Source organism: Rhopalosiphum padi, chromosome 2 (genome assembly GCF_020882245.1).
Source record: "Rhopalosiphum padi isolate XX-2018 chromosome 2, ASM2088224v1, whole genome shotgun sequence".
NCBI classification, from domain to species: Eukaryota; Metazoa; Arthropoda; class Insecta; order Hemiptera; family Aphididae; genus Rhopalosiphum; species Rhopalosiphum padi.
In genome coordinates this window covers 52,531,427-52,544,163 of record NC_083598.1, presented here as the reverse complement: position 1 = coordinate 52,544,163, position 12,737 = coordinate 52,531,427, and the positions used below count along the sequence as shown (strand labels likewise).

Genomic DNA, 12,737 nt, shown 5'->3' with positions numbered 1-12,737 from the left:
TCTATATGGGAAGTTTTTTTCATTCTCAACTGTTCTTCATCCCCCCTCTCCCACAGAATTTTATGAAACTATTGATTAATATTTTACACATTGTGTAGAAATTATGTAATAATAACTGTACTATTAAAAATATAATTTATGTATAACCACATGTACCTAGTACACCTATTATACAAAAACTATAATCTCGTAATAATGAATTTTAAATATTTTTTTAAGAACTCTATTTTCTCTTAACTTTGTTAGAGATAGAAAAGTATCATATTAAAAAAAAACACTCCTTAAATAATTTTCCACCGAGAAAACTTAACACTGAGTAGGTTTTATAAAACAAATAACATTTTCGTTCCGCTTTGTAGTATTTAAAACGTTTATACGAAAGTTACTAAAACGATTTAATATAATTACAACGATAATAATACTACTATTAAGCAACAATGAATAAAAATAGGCAATGAATATTGAATACATTAGACATTGAAAAAATGTTAATATATGTATCATTATTGATTTTTATGCAAATTAATAACAAATATTTTTTAAGTGGTATTTATGTAAGGCTACGGTTTGGTTTTTATGTTATTTAAATTAAACATTTAGACTCTAAACTATTAATGACCTAACCGTCCTAACCAGGGCGTTTTTCCACGACTGTTTTTGATGACTGAATTTTTAATTTCTTCGTTTCTTTTAAATCTATCCAACACAAAGTTGTACAATATTATAATATAGTTAAAAAAAAAATGTAATATTAATTATAGCCTAGTCAGCATTATAAAACGTTTGTTAACATTATAAAAACTTTCAATATAAGCAACAGCAATGGTAATCTGATCATTTTTTTAGTGTATAGTACTTGAATTTCTTGGATGTTGGTCAGATGTACTGTTTACATTTTTCTAAAAAATAAATTATAAAACTATTAAATTAACAACATGTACATGTTATAAATATTTTGAATAGTAATAGACAATAATTATACAATTATAATATATTGACTAGCATTCATATTAGTTATATTAAATATAATGTTAAATAATATAATATGAGTAAGGTATATAGAATATAGATATGCATGTTATTTTTTATTTTGAAAAGCTTATCAATAAAATATGCCTTACCAAACTTTTATAATAGTTTAAAGTGTTATTGACGAGGGTTAAAATAATAGGATGATTTTTCATTTGAATCAACGTTGCACAAGAAGACATTAGTAACGTCAATAGCTGTAAAATATAAGATATATTTATTTTACATATTCAACTATGATTATAATATAATATTATTTTTTATTCACATTTTTAGTCACTCTTTAATACACTTGTGTTTTTTGGTACACTTACCGATATAACTAAATTCAAATTGATATTAAAAAATCCAAATGTCGTTATTTCATCCATTCCAGAAACAGATAATTGATTTATAAAAATTTTAACCTTATTAATATTGAAAATTAAATATTATTATTGAAATCGAACTCTAATAGTATAATTATAATATAATTTAAAATTTCAGTGATCATTACTCGTTTGAATATAGACAGGGGCTTCATTTTAGATTTCCGTTAGGGAATTATACATTTATTGAAGGCCTAATTTTAAAGTAATGTTGATAATGTTAAACGGTTAATACTACAGTGTAAAGTTACAGTACCTAGCAAAATGCACGTAAAAATATTTCAATAAAAATGAAAAAAAATTTAACTAAGAACATTTTTAGAAATGTTTAAATTAAGATAAATATAAACAAGAAAAATAATACCCTAGAATTAAAAAATAGGAAAATATTTACTAAGAAAAATAAAAGGTATCTACATAGGAAAGTAATATTAAGGGGTCTTTTATTTTTATTTTTAAAAACAATATTTATAATCTATACTTAAATAATAATAAAATAAGTTGTTTTTGAATAGATGAATCTTACAGTTCTTTTCTTAGGGTTGTGAGGTTTTCTAGAGTCTTACAAATTAAACATAAATGTATAAAAGTAGAGATAAAAAATACTCTCTTAAATGACACCCCTGTTTATAAGTTTTTAATTTATTGAACATTAAACATATTTTTGCAAATATATTGTACTTGTGTTTTTACGTCAGTCGGTAACTTTGAAATCTGGGTTAGTCGTAAATATGATATAATTGTATTTTTCTGAAAATAATTGAAATGTGTTAATATACTTGAAATATAAATACAATAAATATATTATACTAATAAATTTCAACTTTATACTGATCAGTGTCAATTTATATTTTATACGCACAGTATAATTTGTTTACAGTCGCAATATTGTGCAGACTTAATAATAATTAGTGATTACATAATATATAACCTATATAAGTACATTTAAAATTTATAAATAGTAATAAATATACATTTATTGAGTTTATCAGTTCTTTTTTCGAAATTGTTTACAGGTAACTAAAAATATATTTAATGTTTTGTTACTATTCAAAAATTATAAATATCTAATTTTACTACCAACCATCTTATTTTTTTTCAAAACTCCAGATAATTGCGAATTTAGCCATTGCTTGTATACGCAGATTTACCACGCACCTGCTATAATTGGTGCAATGACATACTATACTATAATTCCATTAACTTTGTGGACGTGTACAAAACATGTGATGTGGTGGACGGTAGTTCGGAAATCTCTTGCAAATACTGCAAGTGAAGATTTGAGTGCGTAGATAGGCTTTAATATATTTTTTGAAGGGTAGGAACTGGGAAGGCTCAGATATTTTCATAAAAATATAGAAAAATCTTTCGCATATACGTGTATTTTTACGTTGTGTATCTGAGAAGTTTTTGCCGAGTAGGACTAGTAAGCTCATAGCCTTGTCCACTGGAGACTGGAGTGCATATTTTTAATTAACTTGTAGTTTTAATAATATTATTATAATTACTTTTTCATTTATCCGCGACGCAGCAACGATAATGGACATCATAAATAATATGAGTTGAATATTAAAAACGTGTACTGGAGTATATGTGATTAAAATCTCAGTAATACTAGCTTTTGAATTAAATTCATGGCTTATCATTAAATGAAGTAAATACACCATATCGATAAAACTACATACAAAGTAACCTAAGAGCAATGGACCATAACCCAAACTGAATTTTTTTAGTAATTGAGATATTTCAGCATGTAATAACCTAATATTTTCCATCAACATCACTATTTCAGAAATTGACGAATTACTGGAAATGGAGTTTAATATAAGATGAAGGTCTTTCCAATAGTCATTTAATATTTGAAATCTACATTCCAAGTTAATAAGATAAAAACACGTTGAAATAACAACTATGAAATCTAAAATGTATGGTACACCAAATATAAGTATTACTACAGTAGTAATTGAATGTGGCGGCCATGCATACATACGATATACTTCAAACCCAAGAAAATATATGAATAATGAGGTTAAAATTTGAACCCAAAACTGTTTACTCAATAACCGTTGATGAACCAATAACGCTGCCGGAAGTTGTATTTTTTGTTTTTCGTCATACTCTATGATGCCATTTATCAATCTTAATAACAAATAAAATAAGTTAATTTTTAAAATAATGTAAGTAATCTGTCTTACTCAATTATCCTTATTTCTGATAATCTTGCCAAAATTATGACTGTCCAAAATTTTAATAAACGGAATTGTTGTATATAATAAACACCATTTACATGAACAGTATAACTACATATTACCAAAATAATCATCCGCGTTAATTCAAGAAAAGAATAATAATTTATTGAATTTATATTTCGTGATAATAAACCATCAGAATTCACTGTATTAGAAATTTTCATTAAACCTATTAACTTGTTTAAAACTAAAATATACTTCAAAATAGATTTAAACATTGTGGTCATTTCGCGAGCAGGTGTGTTTGACATTTACGTATTCTTATGGAAAACTAGTTTATTTAGTTCATTTCTTATAAAAACAATATTAAATTTTAAAATTAAAATAATAATAGGTTTATTGTTGACAATATTCGAAATAGTCGAAAACTTGATGAAATTATTATTTATTCAAACATTATTTTATTTCCATCAACATAATTTTGAAACGTAAATATTTGTACTATTTGATTTCTAAATGTTTGTGGATTTCAAGTTTATTTATTTAAATAAAAAAAATTGTTTTAAGTTTTTATATTTTACCACGCAATGTTTAGGTGTTATATTTATATATATTATATTATATGGGATATCTTTAGTAGTGCTGAAAAATAGTAATAACTCAAAATACATAATTTTAAAATTTTAAATTACACGTAATTTTGTTATATTTTTGTACTTAGTATAGATAAAATAAATGCTTGAAATAGTTTATAAGTATTGCGTATTGTACATAAAATTACACACTTAATATAGATAGATACATCATTATATATAATCATTATTGAAAATCACTCAAAAGTCACGTTCTTTTATTTGTGTCACTATATTCTTATCTATAGGCGTTTTCCTGAGTTATAAATGTTTTTAATTTAAAATTCAATCTTTACTATGCCTATATCATATACCTATACATTATACATTTATAATATATATTAAGTTATAAAATACTTAATATTTCAAAAACTATTAACGGTTGTTATTTTATTACAGTTTAAAATGATGTAAAAGTATTTTCAAAAACGGCGGTATTTTCTGTAATAATGAGTGTCTAGCGTTAAATGGATTAGGTACGTTGTTTTTGTATTCTATGAAACTTGTACACGGTCTTGGTTGCTTGTATATTATATCTATGATGAGGCTTTTCGGTGAATACCGTTTTTTCGGGATTGGTAAATTGGGTCCCAAATGACCTTATCTCGGTAAATTGGGTCCCGGAAAATAAAAGGTTGTAGGTAAGTTGAGTCCCAGATAAAAAAAGGTTGTAGGTAAGTTGAGTCCCGGATAAAAAAAATATAAATTATTAAAATATATGTGGTTTTTATAATATTATGTTCTAAATAAATAATAGTGTAAATGATTAATTTAAAAATGTTAATAAGCTAAATAATAAAAGTATGTAAAATTTTACAATATATGGTATAAATAATTAAAAAATTGTGTCTCGGGAAAAAATGTTAATACACTAAATATTATAGTACGTCAAATTTTACAATATATGATATAAAATACATATTATGCTTTAGGTAAAAACTTAAATGATAAACATTTAACAAATTCTAATCGAGTTATTATATTATTAGTATATTTCATCATTTGTTCTCTTAAGTATTTTTCTTTACCGAGCGTGATTTTCTTTTTTTGTATTGTACTTCGTAGTTTAATATGTGTCTCAGACTGTATTTGTAATAGTTCGTCCACAAAATTGAAAATATTAGGATGGGGACTATAAAATCTTCGGTTTAGTACAGCATGATAGGATTCACAACTATTTGTTGTACGCACAGTGGTGGCTGCAAATTCAGACCAAATATATGGGGGAAATGTAGCATCAGGTGAAATGTAGTTATCTAGTACATAATCGCAAAATGTTTTTATTTGTTTGTCATTTGGTTGTATTGCCATTAAATCTTGTGCAAAACATTCGCCAACTTCTTCAGGTCTTAAAAATGGCAAACCAAAAAAACATTTAAAAAAATCGCTTTTTTCTGTGTTTAAAGAGTTGTATGTGTTTACTAAACCAAGAGTTTGAATTTTTTTCCACCAATTTTGTCCTAAATGAAAACGACATCCTTTTATATTGATTTTAGGCCAAACAAGCTTTGCAGCCGTATGTATAGCAATCTCAAAGTCTATAAATACTACATCAGGAGAAAATATTAATTGATATTGTGCACAACTATTTACAGTATGTTCAAATAAACGTACGTATGTTTCTGTTTCTTTATTAGGTAATAAAAAAAATACTAGTGGAATATATGATTCGCCAACAAGGCCGTGAATGGTAAAAAATTGGTAAAAATATTTTGGACAACTTCTAAAAGTGCCATCGACAAGTATTGTACTAATTTCGCATAACACTTCTAAATTACTTTTTGTTGAAAACCCAATTATACCATTATTGAAATCATTAACTAATAAAAATGATTCATTTTTATTAGTAACTAATGTCATTTCATTCATAGCAGTATGCGTTTCTGTTATGTTTTTTGGTATGTTGGGATGAACAGATAAACGTGCATTTCTTATATTTCTTTTTATTAAAGAAGTATCATTTAAAGATAAACTATTTATATCACAGTTTTTTAACTCTCTGCAAATAAGTTTCGATGGCAACACCGATATCTCTTCTACCGCTTTTCTCTTGAGATTATTATTTAATTTTTGCCGGTTGATGTCTTGTTCGCTAGGTTTATTGTGATTGTGATCATTAAAAATCTCAGTATCAACACCATTATAAGTTTTAAAAAAACACTTACATGTACTTTTACAGCAGGTCCATCTCTGTACTTCATTTTTCAACATTTTGTGAAACCTAAACTTATGACCATATTTTATAATAACAGTTTTGTTTTTTTCGCTAGCCATTATTTCCATTTTTAAAATGTATAAAAAAAACAATAACTGTAAAATTGTGTAACTGTATAGCTGTAAGACACGATATAGTCACAAGTTGACGTTCAGCAGGCTACTAAATATATAATGAAATATCCCAGATATCGTACGTATATCTGTATGTAATCATCATAAAAATCGATGATAACTACTAACTAATACAAAAAAAGATAGACGAATAATACTAACACTTGTATACGCTCGTATTTCGTATACTCGTATATATATCTTAATTAGATTTAATCAAAGATACGACATTTCGGTATCTCATTTTTGGATAAAAGTGGCTACGGCCAGTGTAATAAAATCCGCGATAAGAATACCTGTCTATACACACATAAACATCAAAGTAGAATTAATTGATGTCCAGGCGGTGTACCCCTGTATGAAATATGACGTAGTATTGTAACAGAATTATTCAAAAGTATATTATATAAATATGAAATATTAAAGTTTTAAGTTTTTAATATTTTAGACATCATTGGCGCAATGATTTATAGCCGGGACCCAACTTACCTATTACCTTTTCATACCCGGGACTCAACTTACCGCTTTCAAAACGGACCCAAATTATCGCGGACCCAATTCACCTAGCTCCCGTTTTTTATATAATATTATATATGATATATTACAGTAAGTCTACGCTTACGATCGCGTTATTTAATTCACTGTCCAATTGGATTGACACAATTTTTGATTTTTCTATTCACGTCAGCTATTAAGTTGACGAGGGTACTCTATGAGCAGTTGCATTTCTTTAAAACGTATAACATTGGTATTATTATTATATTACATCTACTCACGTTGATTCGAAATTTAGAACATCACGTCTGCCATACATTACATTCACGCATTTCGTATATTATGATGACGTGGGGATGTAGAACGACGAAGGCGATCGTTATTTTTGTTCTGTCGGAAAAAAATATAACCGCCAAATTGCGTTTCATTTTATTATTTACTCTCAGAATCCATGTACTCTCCTTGTTTTGATTGAAAAAAACAATACTGTTGTGTACACTGCACGCGCTTCATTACGAAATATTTCAGCGCATATTACAACGGCGGTGTATATATAACATAGTCTCTCGGATCGAATTAATAATAATAATTATTATTGGTTTGATTTGGCTGGAATTAAAATGTTAAAACAAGCCATTCGTGGTCAATCTCGCCCAGCATTATAATTATTAAATTTATTTAACTAACTCAACCGTGAACGGCACTCGAACTGAGTTAAACGTTAAGTGTATATAATAATGACTGCAACAGGATATATAATGACGAACGAAACAAATGCATTCCATTTGTTTCACTCTCCCGACATTCGTGTAAAAACAAAAAAATAAATAAAAATCAACTAGAAAAAACCCTAGTTCTCTCGTTAAAGAGTAATTTTTACACTACGAGTCGACGATTTATCGTGTCAACGGAAAAACGAACAGCAGTAACCCGAAAACCGACGCCCCTGGCCGCCATACGTACTCGACTTTGGGTTTTCGCTTGGTAAGCGAGGCGCAGAGTCGTGCGCGTACTATATACTCGTATATAATTGCTAAACAAACTCGGTAATTTCGACAGTTTTCACCACGCCAGTGGAATACGGCGGGGGTGGCTGATAGATGGGTTGTTATCTTTCAACGGCACTTGGCGTCAATGGATTTATTACCGTATTTATATATATTATAATAATATGTATAGGCGTTTTAAAGGGTGCGCGCGTAACACACACATATTTCTTTCTCTCTCTCCCCTGTAAAATTGCTCCAGCCGCCGCCGTTTAACGACAAGTTACATGTGCGGTGCGCGCCGAGGAGCAATAATTATACCCCGCGGTCGCTAGTTTAAAGTGTTTTTAACGCGAGATTTATGACAGCGGTGTCGTGAGGGAGAACGAGGAGCTAAGCCAGCCAGCCCTTGATGTCGTTATCGTTATTGTTGTTTAGTTTCTGATAGAGCCGATTATAAATATACTACCTTAGTTCTCTAAAAATATTCTCAAACACCTTCGGCCTGAAAAAAAATATCCTTGAATCTTATAACGAGTAATATTGTTTTATATGTAATTATAACATTGAAACGATTTGATTTTTCATGAGTTCTATTTTCTTTTGGCCTATATTTCTGGAGTCAATAGTTTTTATAACCGGCTCGTTTAATCTCATAAATCAAATTGTTTTATTTTTTGAAATGTTACCCATTTCTGATTTATTTTCGTTAAAAGAATATTAGGTTTAATCATATTATTAAGTACATTTATAATGTATCTATTATTATTTGTTACACAGTTGGTGATATTTATAATAAAGAAAATAAAAATATTTAAAACGTTGATAATATTATGTGAATCAGTTTACTTTTATTAAAATATACCTAAGCTTTATTAAAAAAAAAAAATGCTTTAGTTTTTTGAAGTTACTCTTAAAATCTGACTAAATCTCCATCTATTTATACAAATCATTTCGCATCTCAATTTCCTGGCGATAAGTGACAGCAGCGGCCATCGCGGTATTATCTCGATGGATTTTCTGGCTGTAGTACCTATCCTACTTGTATACGATCTGAATTCTGCGGCTTTTGCACAACAACGGTCACACGTAATACGCGGTGGATTTTAATCTCGTCTTACAAATGCGTTCGATTGCCAAAAAAAGATAATCCACCCCTGTGAACCTGGAATCTTTTTCCGGCTACGCTGTAAGCTTTTTGTAAATCGGACTCTGCGTTATAAACACACGGTGATATTTGTTATTATTATTGTTATTCTTCTTATCTGACATCAGTTCCGTCATCGGCGATATCTTATTCGTATACGTTTACAGTAATAACAGTATTACTATAATTCATTGTTGTAATGTAGCTACGCCGTTTTGTATTTATTTTCGTAAAGAAAACACCTTATGAGCTATTCCCCGCGGACTGTTGATTTTCACGCACTAATTTGTTTGATTTTAATGCACGGTCTTATACGAACCGAACTACACACACGTTAAATATGGACGTAAGTAATATATTACTTGCGATTAATAATATGTTTGCTTAACATAAACATTATTCGTCCCGACAGTCTATTGTTGCTTTTAAGCCCCCGCAAAACCGAATGGAGGAGGCTGTTGTGAGTAAACACGTTGGTATTTTGGTGGGGAAGGCAGTGGTGCTTCGCGAAAATCATATTATATCAAGTTCGATGTACACGGTAAAATATAATACTATTACTGACACTATACAACACTATAATATAGAATTTATGTGATATGGAGTGAGGTTTTTTTTAAACGACGCTAATTATTAAACACGAAAATCGAATATGAAATCTATATTCGAAACAACGATCTACATCGTTGACCGTTGTCTTACTGTATTGCATTAACGTTGTTCGTTATTGATTTTTCATAATTTATTTTTGCACAGAGCATTTTCATACGTTTTTGTATCGACGCGGTAATTCCGCCCAAATGCGATTTAACATTATTATACGGTTATATAATATATAATATATCATTTTCTAGGTACCTGTGTACATAACCTATAAGATACACGCGTTGTCATTTTTACTTAGAAATATGTTCCATCATTCGAACAACTTCTTGATTACGCTCTGGGCAATTTAACATAACACACATAATATTATGAAATGTGTAATTTCGATTTGAAACCTGTTTGAAAATATTTTTTTCTTTTAAGTGTGCATCGTTATTAATTCTACCCTGTAACTATTTCATATATTCTGTAATCGACAGTCAATACCAGTAGTACATTTTCGATTCATAGTTTATAGGTACTTATATTTCATTATTCGACCCATTATATGATTGAATTCCTGAGGTTTCGCTAAACCGGCTGAACCATATAACCTATAAATGTAGTGGAAACAAATTCCACAAATCAATCGTATTTTTTTAATTAACGTTTTATATCTTTTACAAATAAATATAGTATAGGTATAATATTTACCTATATATATCGATCGATATAAGATTTTTTTACCTCACTTGATATTTAATGATTATTTTATTTTAATTTTGAAACATTAAAAAAAAAATCAAATTATTAAGTAGCTATACTCAGTTCTCTAACCTTACCTAACAGTGATCGGCAACCGGCGGCCTATGGATCATATCCAGCCCATACATATATTCTATACAACTTGCTCCTAAATTACATTTAAATTAAATTTTTCATATATTTATCTATCATCTTAAATCTATACATTTCTTATTTATAAAAATAATTGAATTGTATTTTATTTACCACGTCTCGGTCTACCGATAAGATACAGTATGTTCTAATATAACTATATTCTTAATATTCAATTTATACCCATCACGCTTAACATACTTGATGGATCACCCTAGTTGTAGGTTAATTAAGTATAAAAGGTAATTGGTCCAAAAAATTATGTTTGGCAAAATTTGGGATGGTAAAACTTCTAAAACTCAGTGGCCTATACTGAGCTATATACTCTACCAACACTCTTAACACTTGAACGATATATTATGTATATATGTTAATTATTAACTATTCTCCTAAATACGTGTTATAACTTATATACTTACCATAATAATACCTGTCTTAATAAACTCTTTTATACAGAAAAAGAATGCAAAACACATGCAATAATTTTATAGAGTGCAATTAAAGTTAAAATAAAATTTCGATTAATATAAAACCACTTAATTTTATTATTTAAAATAAAGTTAGGTTTTTAGAAATATAAATATTACACTCTTTCGTTCACCACAATATATTAATAGTTTAAAATAGGAGCGTATAGTAAATAAGTAAAACAGAAAATAGGTAAATTAATTATGAACTAAAATAAACGTATTTCGAATTAGGTTAACATATACATTATATCTATCGCACTCAAAACAGTTATTCTAGTTTTTTATTTCATGAAATTCCATTAGCTTTATTATATTTTTAATTATATATTATTGGTTGTATAATTTGGTTGTTAATGACATCCAGCACCGTTAATTTTTATCACTTTTGTTATCTATTTGCTTGTCGTCCGTCTTATATTTGTATAAATTGATTTTTTTCCATTAAAAAAACCACTTTTATAATAGGGTTGTACGTTTTCATATTGTATACAATTTGTGTCAAATTTCAAAATAGGTAGTCATTAAAGTAATAAAATAAACACTTTTATGGCTTTAACCATGGCTATACGTCAATATTAAAATGTATTTAGTACCTAATACATAAGTGTATAACGAAACTGTATAATATATTATATTTTTCGTAGTCTGATATTTTGTCAGAATAACACAAGTAATGTTATTTTACATAAAATATATTATGGGTTGAATATTAAAACTAATGATCGTCATCATATTTCGTAGTGATGAGTTGCGTCTATTAGCTTCCCCTCTAAAATGTTGACACTCGTTTGCTTTTATTCTCCTTTATTTTAGTGATTTTTGTCGCATAATATAACTTTCAACTTAAAAATGGTTATAATCTTCATTAGTTGATAGTTAATTTTTGATAGTAAAATACAATAATAATTTTTATTATGCACAAATATAACTAAATGAAGTAATATACGTATCTTATTTAATAATGTTACAATTGCGGAACTGTGATATTAAAACAATTCTCGTTATTATCTGTTCATAACTTTCTCGTTATTGTGCCTATATATTAATATTTACATAATTCGTTTAATGATGGTTTTACCTAATTACCGCAATTTTGTTACAATGATTTTTGTAAACAATAACAATAACAATAACAATAATAATAATAATAAAAAATAATAAGAATAATCGCAATGTAATTAAATTAATTTGTTTTAATATCCGAATAAATATGTTAACGTGTACACATTACACAGTATATAGTACATAGGATTATTTTACGGTCGACAGAGTGTGACAAAAATTTTTGACTTTGATCAAAGTCTACGCATTCTATGTATCGAGTCTACCCGCCGACCAATGACGTATATACAATAATAACGCTCTCGTTTTATCGTAATATATTTGAATTATTGATGCCTGCAACGGTGGGAGGTTTTAATTATTAACGTTATTGAAATTTGAAGCATGAGACGCATTTCAAAATAAAATTGAATGTTTATCCGGTGTCAATAATGTACCTATTGTATATGTTTAATTTATCTACCCGCGCATCGTCGCTACAATAATTTTAGAAGTTTCGTCGCCGTTTTGCCACGCTCGCTCCGCTGAACGCAATCGAAACAAAACTAA

General features: G+C 28.0%; 1 protein-coding gene across 3 annotated transcripts in view; it reads left to right on the top strand.

Moving 5' to 3' along the window:
- Nucleotides 1-12,737, top strand: part of LOC132919985 (protein prickle-like) — a 172,415-nt gene that overhangs the window by 140,645 nt on the left and 19,033 nt on the right. The gene's annotated exons all lie outside the window — the stretch shown is intronic.